A 13,958-nucleotide genomic window follows, 5' to 3' on the forward strand; every position below is an offset into this window, starting at 1 on the left:
TGTGTACAATCAGCTGCTGATAGGTCAAAAATAATGGAGATAACTTTTGGGGTCTTTGAGTTATAGCCTTTTGAATTTCGGTGATGTCAAAAAAATAAGCCCAATCGAGCCTGGTGAATTGCGCGAACGGCCATAACTTGCCCAAAAATTTTAAAATTTCCAAAGTTTATTATTTGGATCACAAGATCATAGTCAAATCTTGGGGGATTGAGAAAATGAACCAATTTTGTCGTTCCAATACAAAGTTATAAGCTTTTGAAACCTCGGTGATACCAAAAAGTTAAGCCTAATCGAGCGTGGTGCAAAAAATGAAATTTTCAAAATTTTTGTTTTTTTTTTGTTCAAAGTTCATTTTTTTCATCTTGTTTCATAAATTTGAGCTCAGGACAATTCCAACGAGTCCAAAACGACGTTTGTAGCTCAAGTTTACGTGGAGTAATCATCAGTTGAAAAATTGGGGGGACCCGAATTTCGGCCATTTTGGACGAAAATCGGCCTAAAAGCTAACTTTTCAGTTAGTGCAATTTTTTTTCTTGCATTTTTCAAGAGAATTGGGCTGCCCTCCGCTGTCGCAGAGTGCATTCAAAGAAAACATATCAAATAGATTTGAATACTTACCTATTTAATAAGTTTATCACAACAATTAGGCTAAAAGCAACTGACAGTATCCTGGCTGGTATTCAATCATATGCCACTTACAGTGGATGTGCGGCTATCATGCCATAGATGGTCATTCAAGGCACCTTGTACACGCTCCATAGGTTTTGACCAGCTGATTTGGCCATAAAACACATTGGGCCAAAAAAATTCCAAACAATGTCAATTTTCAGTATTTTGTTTGAAATGCATAAATTATAACGTGAGCGTGCAAAAATTTACATGGTATAAGAGCATATTTTTACTCTCGCGCGAGGGCGAGTGTTTTAAAAGTAATGTACATAGACATAAGCTAGTAAGGATATAAATGAAAGCGGAGTAACTCAAATGCCTACGACCATACCATGTTGAATGCACCGGTTCTCGTCCGACCACCGAAGTTAAGCAACATTGGGCCTGGTTAGTACTTGGATGGGAGTTTAGGCTTTTATTTAAAGCAAAAGTAATTCTTTTACTTTTATGCGCTAAGAGTTATTGCTGTTTAAAGTTCGGTGATGTCAAAAAGTTAAGCCTAATCGAGCGTGGTGCAAAAATTTTCAATGGGTCAAATTTTGGCCAAAACAAAAGAAAACCGAAAAGTTTCTTTTGCAGTATCAATTTTGTGTAGAATCAGCTGCTGATATGTCAAAAATAATGGAGATAACTTTTGGGGTCTTTGAGTTATAGCCTTTTGAATTTCGGTGATGTCAAAAAAATAAGCCCAATCGAGCCTGGTGAATTGCGCGAACGGCCATAACTTGCCCAAAAATTTTAAAATATCCAAATTTTTTTATTTGGATCCCAAGATCATAGTCAAATCTTGGGGGACTGAGAAAATGAACCAATTTCGTCTGTCCAACACAAAGTTATAAGCTTTTGAAATCTCGGTGATACCAAAAAGTTAAGCCTAATCGAGCGTGGTGCAAAAAACGAAATTTTCAAAATTTTTGTTTTTTTTTCCGTTCAAAGTTCATTTTTTTCATCTTGTTTCATAAATTTGAGCTCAGGAAAATTCCAACGAGCCCAAAACGACGTTTGTAGCTCAAGTGTACGTGGAGTAATCATCAGTTGAAGATTTGGGGGGACCCGAATTTCGGCCATTTTGGACGAAAATCGGCCTAAAAGCTATTAGTGCAATTTTTTTCTTGCATTTTTCAAGAAAATTGGGCTGCCCTCCGCTGTCGCAGAGCGCATTCAATGAAAACTTATCAAATAGATTTGAATACTTACCTATTTAATAAGTTTATCACAACAATTAGGCTAAAAGCAACTGACAGTATCCTGGCTGGTATTCAATCATATGCCACTTACAGTGGATGTGCGGCTATCATGCCATAGATGGTCATTCAAGGCACCTTGTACACGCTCCATAGGGTTGACCAGCTGATTTGGCCATAAAACACATTGGGCCAAAAAAATTCCAAACAATGTCAATTTTCAGTATTTTGTTTGAAATGCATAAATTATAACGTGAGCGTGCAAAATTTTACATGGTATAAGAGCATATTTTTACTCTCGCGCGAGGGCGAGTGTTTTAAAAGTAATGTACATAGACATAAGCTAGTAAGGATATAAATGAAAGCGGAGTAACTCAAATGCCTACGACCATACCATGTTGAATGCACCGGTTGTAGTCCGATCACCGAAGTTAAGCAACATTGGGCCTGGTTAGTACTTGGATGGGAGACCGCCTGGGAACACCAGGTGTTGTAGGCTTTTATTTAAAGCAAAAGTAATTCTTTTACTTTTATGCGCTAAGAGTTATTGCTGTTTATAATTCGGTGATGTCAAAAAGTTTAGACTAATCGAGCGTGGTGCAAAAATTTTCAATGGGTCAAATTTTGGCCAAAACAAAAGAAAACCGAAAAGTTTCTTTGGCAGTATCAATTTTGTGTACAATCAGCTGCTGATAGGTCAAAAATAATGGAGATAACTTTTGGGGTCTTTGAGTTATAGCCTTTTGAATTTCGGTGATGTCAAAAAAATAAGCCCAATCGAGCCTGGTGAATTGCGCGAACGGCCATAACTTGCCCAAAAATTTTAAAATATCCAAATTTTATTATTTGGATCACAAGATCATAGTCAAATCTTGGGGGACTGAGAAAATGAACCAATTTCGTCTGTCCAACACAAAGTTATAAGCTTTTGAAATCTCGATGATACCAAAAAGTTAAGCCTAATCGAGCGTGGTGCAAAAAAAGAAATTTTCAAAATTTTTTTTTTTTTTCTTTCAAAGTTCATTTTTTTCATCTTGTTTCATAAATTTGAGCTCAGGAAAATTCCAACGAGCCCAAAACGACGTTTGTAGCTCAAGTGTACGTGGAGTAATCATCAGTTGAAAATTTGGGGGGACCCGAATTTCGGCCATTTTGGACGAAAATCGGCCTAAAAGCTAACTTTTAAGTTAGTGCAATTTTTTTTCTTGCATTTTTCAAGAGAATTGGGCTGCCCTCCGCTGTCGCAGAGTGCATTCAAAGAAAACTTATCAAATAGATTTGAATACTTACCTATTTAATAAGTTTATCACAACAATTAGGCTAAAAGCAACTGACAGTATCCTGGCTGGTATTCAATCATATGCCACTAACAGTGGATGTGCGGCTATCATGCCATAGATGGTCATTCAAGGCACCTTGCACACGCTCCATAGGTTTTGACCAGCTGATTTGGCCATAAAACACATTGGGCCAAAAAAATTCCAAACAATGTCAATTTTCAGTATTTTGTTTGAAATGCATAAATTATAACGTGAGCGTGCAAAATTTTACATGGTATAAGAGCATATTTTTACTCTCGCGCGAGGGCGAGTGTTTTAAAAGTAATGTACATAGACATAAGCTAGTAAGGATATAAATGAAAGCGGAGTAACTCAAATGCCTACGACCATACCATGTTGAATGCACCGGTTCTCGTCCGATCACCGAAGTTAAGCAACATTGGGCCTGGTTAGTACTTGGATGGGAGACCGCCTTGGAACACCAGGTGTTGTAGGCTTTTTTTTTCTAAAGCAAAAGTAATTCTTTTACTTTTATGCGCTAAGAGTTATTGCTGTTTAAAGTTCGCTGATGTCAAAAAAATAAGCCTAATCGAGCGTGGTGCAAAAATTTTCAATGGGTCAAATTTTGGCCAAAACAAAAGAAAACCGAAAAGTTCTTTTGCAGTATCAATTTTGTGTACAATCAGCTGCTGATAGGTCGAAAATAATGGAGTTAACTTTTGGGGTCTTTGAGTTATAGCCTTTTGAATTTCGGTGATGTCAAAAAAATAAGCTCAATCGAGCCTGGTGAATTGCGCGAACGGCCATAACTTGCCCAAAAATTTTAAAATATCCAAATTTTATTATTTGGATCACAAGATCATAGTCAAATCTTGGGGTACTGAGAAAATGAACCAATTTCGTCGGTCCAACACAAAGTTATAAGCTTTTGAAATCTCGGTGATACCAAAGAGTTAAGCCTAATCGAGCGTGGTGCAAAAAATGAAATTTTCAAAATTTTTGTTTTTTTTTTTCGTTCAAAGTTCATTTTTTTCATCTTGTTTCATAAAAAAATTGAGCTCAGGACAATTCCAACGAGCCCAAAACGACGTTTGTGGCTCAAGTGTACGTGGAGTAATCATCAGTTGAAAATTTGGGGGTGACCCGAATTTCGGCCATTTTGGACGAAAATCGGCCTAAAAGCTAACTTTTAAGTTAGAGCAATTTTTTTTCTTGCATTTTTCAAGAGAATTGGGCTGCTCTCCGCTGTCGCAGAGTGCATTCAAAGAAAACTTATCAAATAGATTTGAATACTTACCTATATAATAAGTTTATCACAACAATTAGGCTAAAGGCAACTGACAGTATCCTGGCTGGTATTCAATCATATGCCACTTACAGTGGATGTGCGGCTATCATGCCATAGATGGTCATTCAAGGCACCTTGTACACGCTCCATAGGTTTTGACCAGCTGATTTGGCCATAAAACACATTGGGCCAAAAAAAATTCCAAACAATGTCAATTTTCAGTATTTTGTTTGAAATGCATAAATTATAACGTGAGCGTGCAAAATTATACATGGTATAAGAGCATATTTTTACTCTCGCGCGAGGGCGAGTGTTTTAAAAGTAATGTACATAGACATAAGCTAGTAAGGATATAAATGAAAGCGGAGTAACTCAAATGCCTACGACCATACCATGTTGAATGCACCGGTTCTCGTCCGATCACCGAAGTTAAGCAACATTGGGCCTGGTTAGCACTTGGATGGGAGACCGCCTGGGATTACCGGGTGTTTTAGGCTTTTATTTAAAGCAAAAGTAATTCTTTTACTTTTATGCGCTAAGAGTTATTGCTGTTTAAAGTTCGGTGATGTCAAAAAGTTAAGCCTAATCGAGCGTGGTGCAAAAATTTTCAATCGGTCAAATTTTGGCCAAAACAAAAGAAAACCGAAAAGTTTCTTTTGCAGTATCAATTTTGTGTAGAATCAGCTGCTGATAGGTCAAAAATAATGGAGATAACTTTTGGGGTCTTTGAGTTATAGCCTTTTGAATTTCGGTGATGTCAAAAAAATAAGCCCAATCGAGCCTGGTGAATTGCGCGAACGGCCATAACTTGCCCAAAAATTTTAAAATATCCAAATTTTATTATTTGGATCCCAAGATCATAGTCAAATCTTGGGGGACTGAGAAAATGAACCAATTTCGTCTGTCCAACACAAAGTTATAAGCTTTTGAAATCTCGGTGATACCAAAAAGTTAAGCCTAATCGAGCGTGGTGCAAAAAACGAAATTTTCAAAATTTTTGTTTTTTTTCCGTTCAAAGTTCATTTTTTTCATCTTGTTTCATAAATTTGAGCTCAGGAAAATTCCAACGAGCCCAAAACGACGTTTGTAGCTCAAGTGTACGTGGAGTAATCATCAGTTGAAAATTTGGGGGGACCCGAATTTCGGCCATTTTGGACGAAAATCGGCCTAAAAGCTATTAGTGCAATTTTTTTTTCTTGCATTTTTCAAGAAAATTGGGCTGCCCTCCGCTGTCGCAGAGCGCATTCAATGAAAACTTATCAAATAGATTTGAATACTTACCTATTTAATAAGTTTATCACAACAATTAGGCTAAAAGCAACTGACAGTATCCTGGCTGGTATTCAATCATATGCCACTTACAGTGGATGTGCGGCTATCATGCCATAGATGGTCATTCAAGGCACCTCGTACACGCCCCATAGGGTTGACCAGCTGATTTGGCCATAAAACACATTGGGCCAAAAAAATTCCAAACAATGTCAATTTTCAGTATTTTGTTTGAAATGCATAAATTATAACGTGAGCGTGCAAAATTTTACATGGTATAAGAGCATATTTTTACTCTCGCGCGAGGGCGAGTGTTTTAAAAGTAATGTACATAGACATAAGCTAGTAAGGATATAAATGGAAGCGGAGTAACTCAAATGCCTACGACCATACCATGTTGAATGCACCGGTTGTAGTCCGATCACCGAAGTTAAGCAACATTGGGCCTGGTTAGTACTTGGATGGGAGACCGCCTGGGAACACCAGGTGTTGTAGGCTTTTATTTAAAGCAAAAGTAATTCTTTTACTTTTATGCGCTAAGAGTTATTGCTGTTTATAATTCGGTGATGTCAAAAAGTTAAGACTAATCGAGCGTGGTGCAAAAATTTTCAATGGGTCAAATTTTGGCCAAAACAAAAGAAAACCGAAAAGTTTCTTTGGCAGTATCAATTTTGTGTACAATCAGCTGCTGATAGGTCAAAAATAATGGAGATAACTTTTGGGGTCTTTGAGTTATAGCCTTTTGAATTTCGGTGATGTCAAAAAAATAAGCCCAATCGAGCCTGGTGAATTGCGCGAACGGCCATAACTTGCCCAAAAATTTTAAAATATCCAAATTTTATTATTTGGATCACAAGATCATAGTCAAATCTTGGGGGACTGAGAAAATGAACCAATTTCGTCTGTCCAACACAAAGTTATAAGCTTTTGAAATCTCGGTGATACCAAAAAGTTAAGCCTAATCGAGCGTGGTGCAAAAAACGAAATTTTCAAAATTTTTGTTTTTTTTTCTTTCAAAGTTCATTTTTTTCATCTTGTTTCATAAATTTGAGCTCAGGACAATTCCAACGAGCCCAAAACGACGTTTGTAGCTCAAGTGTACGTGGAGTAATCATCAGTTGAAAATTTGGGGGGACCCGAATTTCGGCCATTTTGGACGAAAATCGGCCTAAAAGCTAACTTTTAAGTTAGTGCAATTTTTTTTTCTTACATTTTTCAAGAGAATTGGGCTGCCCTCCGCTGTCGCAGAGTGCATTCAAAGAAAACTTATCAAATAGATTTGAATACTTACCTATTTAATAAGTTTATCACAACAATTAGGCTAAAAGCAACTGACAGTATCCTGGCTGGTATTCAATCATATGCCACTAACAGTGGATGTGCGGCTATCATGCCATAGATGGTCATTCAAGGCACCTTGTACACGCTCCATAGGTTTTGACCAGCTGATTTGGCCATAAAACACATTGGGCCAAAAAAATTCCAAACAATGTCAATTTTCAGTATTTTGTTTGAAATGCATAAATTATAACGTGAGCGTGCAAAATTTTACATGGTATAAGAGCATATTTTTACTCTCGCGCGAGGGCGAGTGTTTTAAAAGTAATGTACATAGACATAAGCTAGTAAGGATATAAATGAAAGCGGAGTAACTCAAATGCCTACGACCATACCATGTTGAATGCACCGGTTCTCGTCCGATCACCGAAGTTAAGCAACATTGGGCCTGGTTAGTACTTGGATGGGAGACCGCCTTGGAACACCAGGTGTTGTAGGCTTTTTTTTTAAAGCAAAAGTAATTCTTTTACTTTTATGCGCTAAGAGTTATTGCTGTTTAAAGTTCGCTGATGTCAAAAAAATAAGCCTAATCGAGCGTGGTGCAAAAATTTTCAATGGGTCAAATTTTGGCCAAAACAAAAGAAAACCGAAAAGTTCTTTTGCAGTATCAATTTTGTGTACAATCAGCTGCTGATAGGTCGAAAATAATGGAGTTAACTTTTGGGGTCTTTGAGTTATAGCCTTTTGAATTTCGGTGATGTCAAAAAAATAAGCTCAATCGAGCCTGGTGAATTGCGCGAACGGCCATAACTTGCCCAAAAATTTTAAAATATCCAAATTTTATTATTTGGATCACAAGATCATAGTCAAATCTTGGGGTACTGAGAAAATGAACCAATTTCGTCGGTCCAACACAAAGTTATAAGCTTTTGAAATCTCGGCGATACCAAAGAGTTAAGCCTAATCGAGCGTGGTGCAAAAAATGAAATTTTCAAAATTTTTGTTTTTTTTTTTCGTTCAAAGTTCATTTTTTCATCTTGTTTCATAAAAAAATTGAGCTCAGGACAATTCCAACGAGCCCAAAACGACGTTTGTGGCTCAAGTGTACGTGGAGTAATCATCAGTTGAAAATTTGGGGGTGACCCGAATTTCGGCCATTTTGGACGAAAATCGGCCTAAAAGCTAACTTTTAAGTTAGAGCAATTTTTTTTCTTGCATTTTTCAAGAGAATTGGGCTGCTCTCCGCTGTCGCAGAGTGCATTCAAAGAAAACTTATCAAATAGATTTGAATACTTACCTATTTAATAAGTTTATCACAACAATTAGGCTAAAAGCAACTGACAGTATCCTGGCTGGTATTCAATCATATGCCACTTACAGTGGATGTGCGGCTATCATGCCATAGAAGGTCATTCAAGGCACCTTGTACACGCTCCATAGGTTTTGACCAGCTGATTTGGCCATAAAACACATTGGGCCAAAAAAATTCCAAACAATGTCAATTTTCAGTATTTTGTTTGAAATGCATAAATTATAACGTGAGCGAGCAAAATTTTACATGGTATAAGAGCATATTTTTACTCTCGCGCGAGGGCGAGTGTTTTAAAAGTAATGTACATAGACATAAGCTAGTAAGGATATAAATGAAAGCGGAGTAACTCAAATGCCTACGACCCTACCATGTTGAATGCACCGGTTCTCGTCCGATCACCGAAGTTAAGCAACATTGGGCCTGGTTAGTACTTGGATGGGAGACCGCCTGGGAACACCAGGTGTTGTAGGATTTTATTTAAAGCAAAAGTAATTCTTTTACTTTTATGCGCTAAGAGTTATTGCTGTTTAAAATTCGGTGATGTCGAAAAGGTAAGCCTAATCGAGCGTGGTGCAAAAATTTTCAATGGGTCAAATTTTGGCCAAAACAAAAGAAAACCGAAAAATTTCTTTTGCAGTATCAATTTTGTGTACAATCAGCTGCTGATAGGTCAAAAATAATGGAGATAACTTTTGGGGTCTTTGAGTTATAGCCTTTTGAATTTCGGTGATGTCAAAAAAATAAGCCCAATCGAGCCTGGTGAATTGCGCGAACGGCCATAACTTGCCCAAAAATTTTAAAATTTCCAAATTTTATTATTTGGATCACAAGATCATAGTCAAATCTTGGGGGACTGAGAAAATGAACCATTTTCGTCGGTCCAACACAAAGTTATAAGCTTTTGAAATCTCGGTGATACCAAAAAGTTAAGCCTAATCGAGCGTGGTGCAAAAAATGAAATTTTCAAAATTTTTGTTTTTTTTTTGTTCAAAGTTCATTTTTTTTATCTTGTTTCATAAATTTGAGCTCAGACAATTCCAACGAGCCCAAAACGACGTTTGTAGCTCAAGTGTACGTGGAGTAATCATCAGTTAAAAATTTGGGGGGACCCGAATTTCGGCCATTTTGGACGAAAATCGGCCTAAAAGCTAACTTTTAAGTAGTGCAATTTTTTTCTTGCATTTTTCAAGAAAATTGGGCTGCCCTCCGCTGTCGCAGAGTGCATTCAAAGAAAACTTATCAAATAGATTTGAATACTTACCTATTCAATAAGTTTATCACAACAATTAGGCTAAAAGCAACTGACAGTATCCTGGCTGGTATTCAATCATATGCCACTTACAGTGGATGTGCGGCTATCATGCCATAGATGGTCATTCAAGGCACCTTGTACACGCTCCATAGGTTTTGACCAGCTGATTCGGCCATAAAACACATTGGGCCAAAAAAATTCCAAACAATGTCAATTTTCAGTATTTTGTTTGAAATGCATAAATTATAACGTGAGCGTGCAAAATTTTACATGGTATAAGAGCATATTTTTACTCTCGCGCGAGGGCGAGTGTTTTAAAAGTAATGTACATAGACATAAGCTAGTAAGGATATAAATGAAAGCGGAGTAACTCAAATGCCTACGACCATACCATGTTGAATGCACCGGTTCTCGTCCGATCACCGAAGTTAAGCAACATTGGGCCTGGTTAGTACTTGGATGGGAGACCGCCTGGGAACACCAGGTGTTGTAGGCTTTTATTTAAAGCAAAAGTAATTCTTTTACTTTTTTGCGCTAAGAGTTATTGCTGTTTATAATTCGGTGATGTCAAAAAGTTAAGCCTAATCGAGCGTGGTGCAAAAATTTTCAATGGGTCAAATTTTGGCCAAAACAAAAGAAAACCGAAAAATTTCTTTTGCAGTATCAATTTTGTGTACAATCAGCTGCTGATAGGTCAAAAATATTGGAGATAACTTTTGGGGTCTTTGAGTTATAGCCTTTTGAATTTCGGTGATGTCAAAAAAATAAGCCCAATCGAGCCTGGTGAATTGCGCGAACGGCCATAACTTGCCCAAAAATTTTAAAATTTCCAAATTTTATTATTTGGATCACAAGATCACAGTCAAATCTTGGGGGACTGAGAAAATGAACCAATTTCGCCCTCCAACACAAAGTTATAAGCTTTTGAAATCTTGGTGATACCAAAAAGTTAAGCCTAATCGAGCGTGGTGCAAAAAAAGAAATTTTCAAAATTTTTGTTTTTTTTTGTTGAAAGTTCATTTTGTTCATCTTGTTTCATAAATTTGAGCTCAGGAAAATTCGAACGAGCCCAAAACGACGTTTGTAGCTCAAGTGTACGTGGAGTAATCATCAGTTAAAAATTTGGGGGGACCCAAATTTCGGCCATTTTGGACGAAAATCGGCCTAAAAGCTAACTTTTAAGTAGTGCAATTTTTTTTCTTGCATTTTTCAAGAAAATTGGGCTGCCCTCCGCTGTAGCAGAGTGCATTCAAAGAAAACTTATCAAATAGATTTGAATACTTACCTATTTAATAAGTTTATCACAACAATTAGGCTAAAAGCAACTGACAGTATCCTGGCTGGTATTCAATCATATGCCACTTACAGTGGATGTGCGGCTATCATGCCATAGATGGTCATTCAAGGCACCTTGTACACGCTCCATAGGTTTTGACCAGCTGATTCGGCCATAAAACACATTGGGCCAAAAAAATTCCAAACAATGTCAATTTTCAGTATTTTGTTTGAAATGCATAAATTATAACGTGAGCGTGCAAAATTTTACATGGTATAAGAGCATATTTTTACTCTCGCGCGAGGGCGAGTGTTTTAAAAGTAATGTACATAGACATAAGCTAGTAAGGATATAAATGAAAGCGGAGTAACTCAAATGCCTACGACCATACCATGTTGAATGCACCGGTTCTCGTCCGATCACCGAAGTTAAGCAACATTGGGCCTGGTTAGTACTTGGATGGGAGACCGCCTGGGAACACCAGGTGTTGTAGGCTTTTACTTAAAGCAAAAGTATTTCTTTTACTTTTATGCGCTAAGAGTTATTGCTGTTTAAAGTTCGGTGATGTCAAAAAGTTAAGCCTAATCGAGCGTGGTGCAAAAGTTTTCAATGGGTCAAATTTTGGCCAAAACAAAAGAAAATCGAAAAATTTCTTTTGCAGTATCAATTTTGTGTACAATCAGCTGCTGATAGGTCAAAAATATTGGAGATAACTTTTGGGGTCTTTGAGTTATAGCCTTTTGAATTTCGGTGATGTCAAAAAAATAAGCCCAATCGAACCTGGTGAATTGCGCGAACGGCCATAACTTGCCCAAAAATTTTAAAATTTCCAAATTTTATTATTTGGATCACAAGATCACAGTCAAATCTTGGGGGACTGAGAAAATGAACCAATTTCGTCGGGCCAACACAAAGTTATAAGCTTTTGAAATCTCGGTGATACCAAAAAGTTAAGCCTAATCGAGCGTGGTGCAAAAAAAAAAAATTTCAAAATTTTTGTTTTTTTTGTTCAAAGTTCATTTTTTTCATCTTGTTTCATAAATTTGAGCTCAGGAAAATTCGAACGAGCCCAAAACGACGTTTGTAGCTCAAGTGTACGTGGAGTAATCATCAGTTAAAAATCGGCCTAAAAGCTAACTTTTGAGTTAGTGCAATTTTTTTTCTTGCATTTTTCAAGAGAATTGGGCTGCCCTCCGCTGTCGCAGAGTGCATTCAAAGAAAACTTATCAAATAGATTTGAATACTTACCTACTTAATAAGTTTATCACAACAATTAGGCTAAAAGCAACTGACAGTATCCTGGCTGGTATTCAATCATATGCCGCTTACAGTGGATGTGCGGCTATCATGCCATAGATGGTCATTCAAGGCACCTTGTACATGCTCCATAGGTTTTGACCAGCTGATTTGGCCATAAAACACATTGGGCCAAAAAAATTCCAAACAATGTCAATTTTCAGTATTTTGTTTGAAATGCATAAATTATAACGTGAGCGTGCAAAATTTTACATGGTATAAGAGCATATTTTTACTCTCGCGCGAGGGCGAGTGTTTTAAAAGTAATGTACATAGACATAAGCTAGTAAGGATATAAATGAAAGCGGAGTAACTCAAATGCCTACGACCATACCATGTTGAATGCACCGGTTCTCGTCCGATCACCGAAGTTAAGCAACATTGGGCCTGGTTAGTACTTGGATGGGAGACCGCCTGGGAACACCAGGTGTTGTAGGCTTTTATTTAAAGCAAAAGTAATTCTTTTACTTTTATGCGCTAAGAGTTATTGCTGTTTAAAGTTCGGTGATGTCAAAAAGTTAAGCCTAATCGAGCGTGGTGCAAAAATTTTCAATGGGTCAAATTTTGGCCAAAACAAAAGAAAACCGAAAAATTTCTTTTGCAGTATCAATTTTGTGTACAATCAGCTGCTGATAGGTCAAAAATAATGGAGATAACTTTTGGGGTCTTTGAGTTATAGCCTTTTGAATTTCGGTGATGTCAAAAAAATAAGCCCAATCGAGCCTGGTGAATTGCGCGAACGGCCATAACTTGCCCAAAAATTTTAAAATATCCAAATTTTATTATTTGGATCACAAGATCATAGTCAAATCTTGGGGGACTGAGAAAATGAACCAATTTCGTCGGTCCAACACAAAGTTATAAGCTTTTGAAATCTCGGTGATACCAAAAAGTTAAGCCTAATCGAGCGTGGTGCAAAAAACGAAATTTTCAAAATTTTTGTTTTTTTTTCTTTCAAAGTTCATTTTTTTCATCTTGTTTCATAAATTTTAGCTCAGGACAATTCCAACGAGCCCAAAACGACGTTTGTAGCTCAAGTGTACGTGGAGTAATCATCAGTTGAAAATTTGGGGGGACCCGAATTTCGGCCATTTTGGACGAAAATCGGCCTAAAAGCTAACTTTTCAGTTAGTGCAATTTTTTTTTCTTGCATTTTTCAAGAGAATTGGGCTGCCCTCCGCTGTCGCAGAGTGCATTCAAAGAAAACTTATCAAATATATTTGAATACTTACCTAATTAATAAGTTTATCACAACAATTAGGCTAAAAGCAACTGACAGTATCCTGGCTGGTATTCAATCATATGCCACTTACAGTGGATGTGCGGCTATCATGCCATAGATGGTCATTCAAGGCACCTTGTACACGCTCCATAGGTTTTGACCAGCTGATTTGGCCATAAACCACATTGGGCCAAAAAAATTCCAAACAATGTCAATTTTCAGTATTTTGTTTGAAATGCATAAATTATAACGTGAGCGTGCAAAATTTTACATGGTATAAGAGCATAATTTTACTCTCGCGCGAGGGCGAGTGTTTTAAAAGTAATGTACATAGACATAAGCTAGTAAGGATATAAATGAAAGCGGAGTAACTCAAATGCCTACGACCATACCATGTTGAATGCACCGGTTCTCGTCCGATCACCGAAGTTAAGCAACATTGGGCCTGGTTAGTACTTGGATGGGAGACCGCCTGGGAACACCAGGTGTTGTAGGCTTTTATTTAAAGCAAAAGTAATTCTTTTACTTTTATGCGCTAAGAGTTATTGCTGTTTAAAGTTCGGTGATGTCAAAAAGTTAAGCCTAATCGAGCGTGGTGCAAAAATTTTCAATGGGTCAAATTTTGGCCAAAA

At 37.3% G+C, this 13,958-nt stretch overlaps 10 non-coding genes across 10 annotated transcripts; all 10 read left to right on the forward strand.

Moving 5' to 3' along the window:
• Window positions 1–2,233: 2,233 nt before the first annotated feature.
• Window positions 2,234–2,352, forward strand: LOC134849247 (5S ribosomal RNA). The gene has a single exon (XR_010163283.1). It is a non-coding gene; the product is annotated as a 5S ribosomal RNA (ribosomal RNA).
• Window positions 2,353–3,511: 1,159 nt separating this feature from the next.
• Window positions 3,512–3,630, forward strand: LOC134848983 (5S ribosomal RNA). The gene has a single exon (XR_010163030.1). It is a non-coding gene; the product is annotated as a 5S ribosomal RNA (ribosomal RNA).
• A 1,169-nt stretch (window positions 3,631–4,799) lies between these two features.
• Window positions 4,800–4,918, forward strand: LOC134849255 (5S ribosomal RNA). Its single transcript, XR_010163290.1, has one exon. It is a non-coding gene; the product is annotated as a 5S ribosomal RNA (ribosomal RNA).
• Window positions 4,919–6,069: 1,151 nt separating this feature from the next.
• Window positions 6,070–6,188, forward strand: LOC134849248 (5S ribosomal RNA). The gene has a single exon (XR_010163284.1). It is a non-coding gene; the product is annotated as a 5S ribosomal RNA (ribosomal RNA).
• A 1,161-nt stretch (window positions 6,189–7,349) lies between these two features.
• LOC134848985 (5S ribosomal RNA) lies at window positions 7,350–7,468 on the forward strand. The gene has a single exon (XR_010163032.1). It is a non-coding gene; the product is annotated as a 5S ribosomal RNA (ribosomal RNA).
• A 1,165-nt stretch (window positions 7,469–8,633) lies between these two features.
• Window positions 8,634–8,752, forward strand: LOC134849158 (5S ribosomal RNA). Its single transcript, XR_010163197.1, has one exon. It is a non-coding gene; the product is annotated as a 5S ribosomal RNA (ribosomal RNA).
• Window positions 8,753–9,909: 1,157 nt separating this feature from the next.
• On the forward strand, window positions 9,910–10,028 carry LOC134849861 (5S ribosomal RNA). Its single transcript, XR_010163848.1, has one exon. It is a non-coding gene; the product is annotated as a 5S ribosomal RNA (ribosomal RNA).
• Window positions 10,029–11,185: 1,157 nt separating this feature from the next.
• On the forward strand, window positions 11,186–11,304 carry LOC134849862 (5S ribosomal RNA). The gene has a single exon (XR_010163849.1). It is a non-coding gene; the product is annotated as a 5S ribosomal RNA (ribosomal RNA).
• Window positions 11,305–12,424: 1,120 nt separating this feature from the next.
• Window positions 12,425–12,543, forward strand: LOC134849863 (5S ribosomal RNA). The gene has a single exon (XR_010163850.1). It is a non-coding gene; the product is annotated as a 5S ribosomal RNA (ribosomal RNA).
• Window positions 12,544–13,704: 1,161 nt separating this feature from the next.
• Window positions 13,705–13,823, forward strand: LOC134849865 (5S ribosomal RNA). Its single transcript, XR_010163852.1, has one exon. It is a non-coding gene; the product is annotated as a 5S ribosomal RNA (ribosomal RNA).
• Window positions 13,824–13,958: the final 135 nt, after the last annotated feature.

The sequence above is a fragment of the Symsagittifera roscoffensis genome, chromosome 6, assembly GCF_963678635.1.
Source record: "Symsagittifera roscoffensis chromosome 6, txSymRosc1.1, whole genome shotgun sequence".
In the NCBI taxonomy this organism is placed as follows: Eukaryota; Metazoa; Xenacoelomorpha; order Acoela; family Convolutidae; genus Symsagittifera; species Symsagittifera roscoffensis.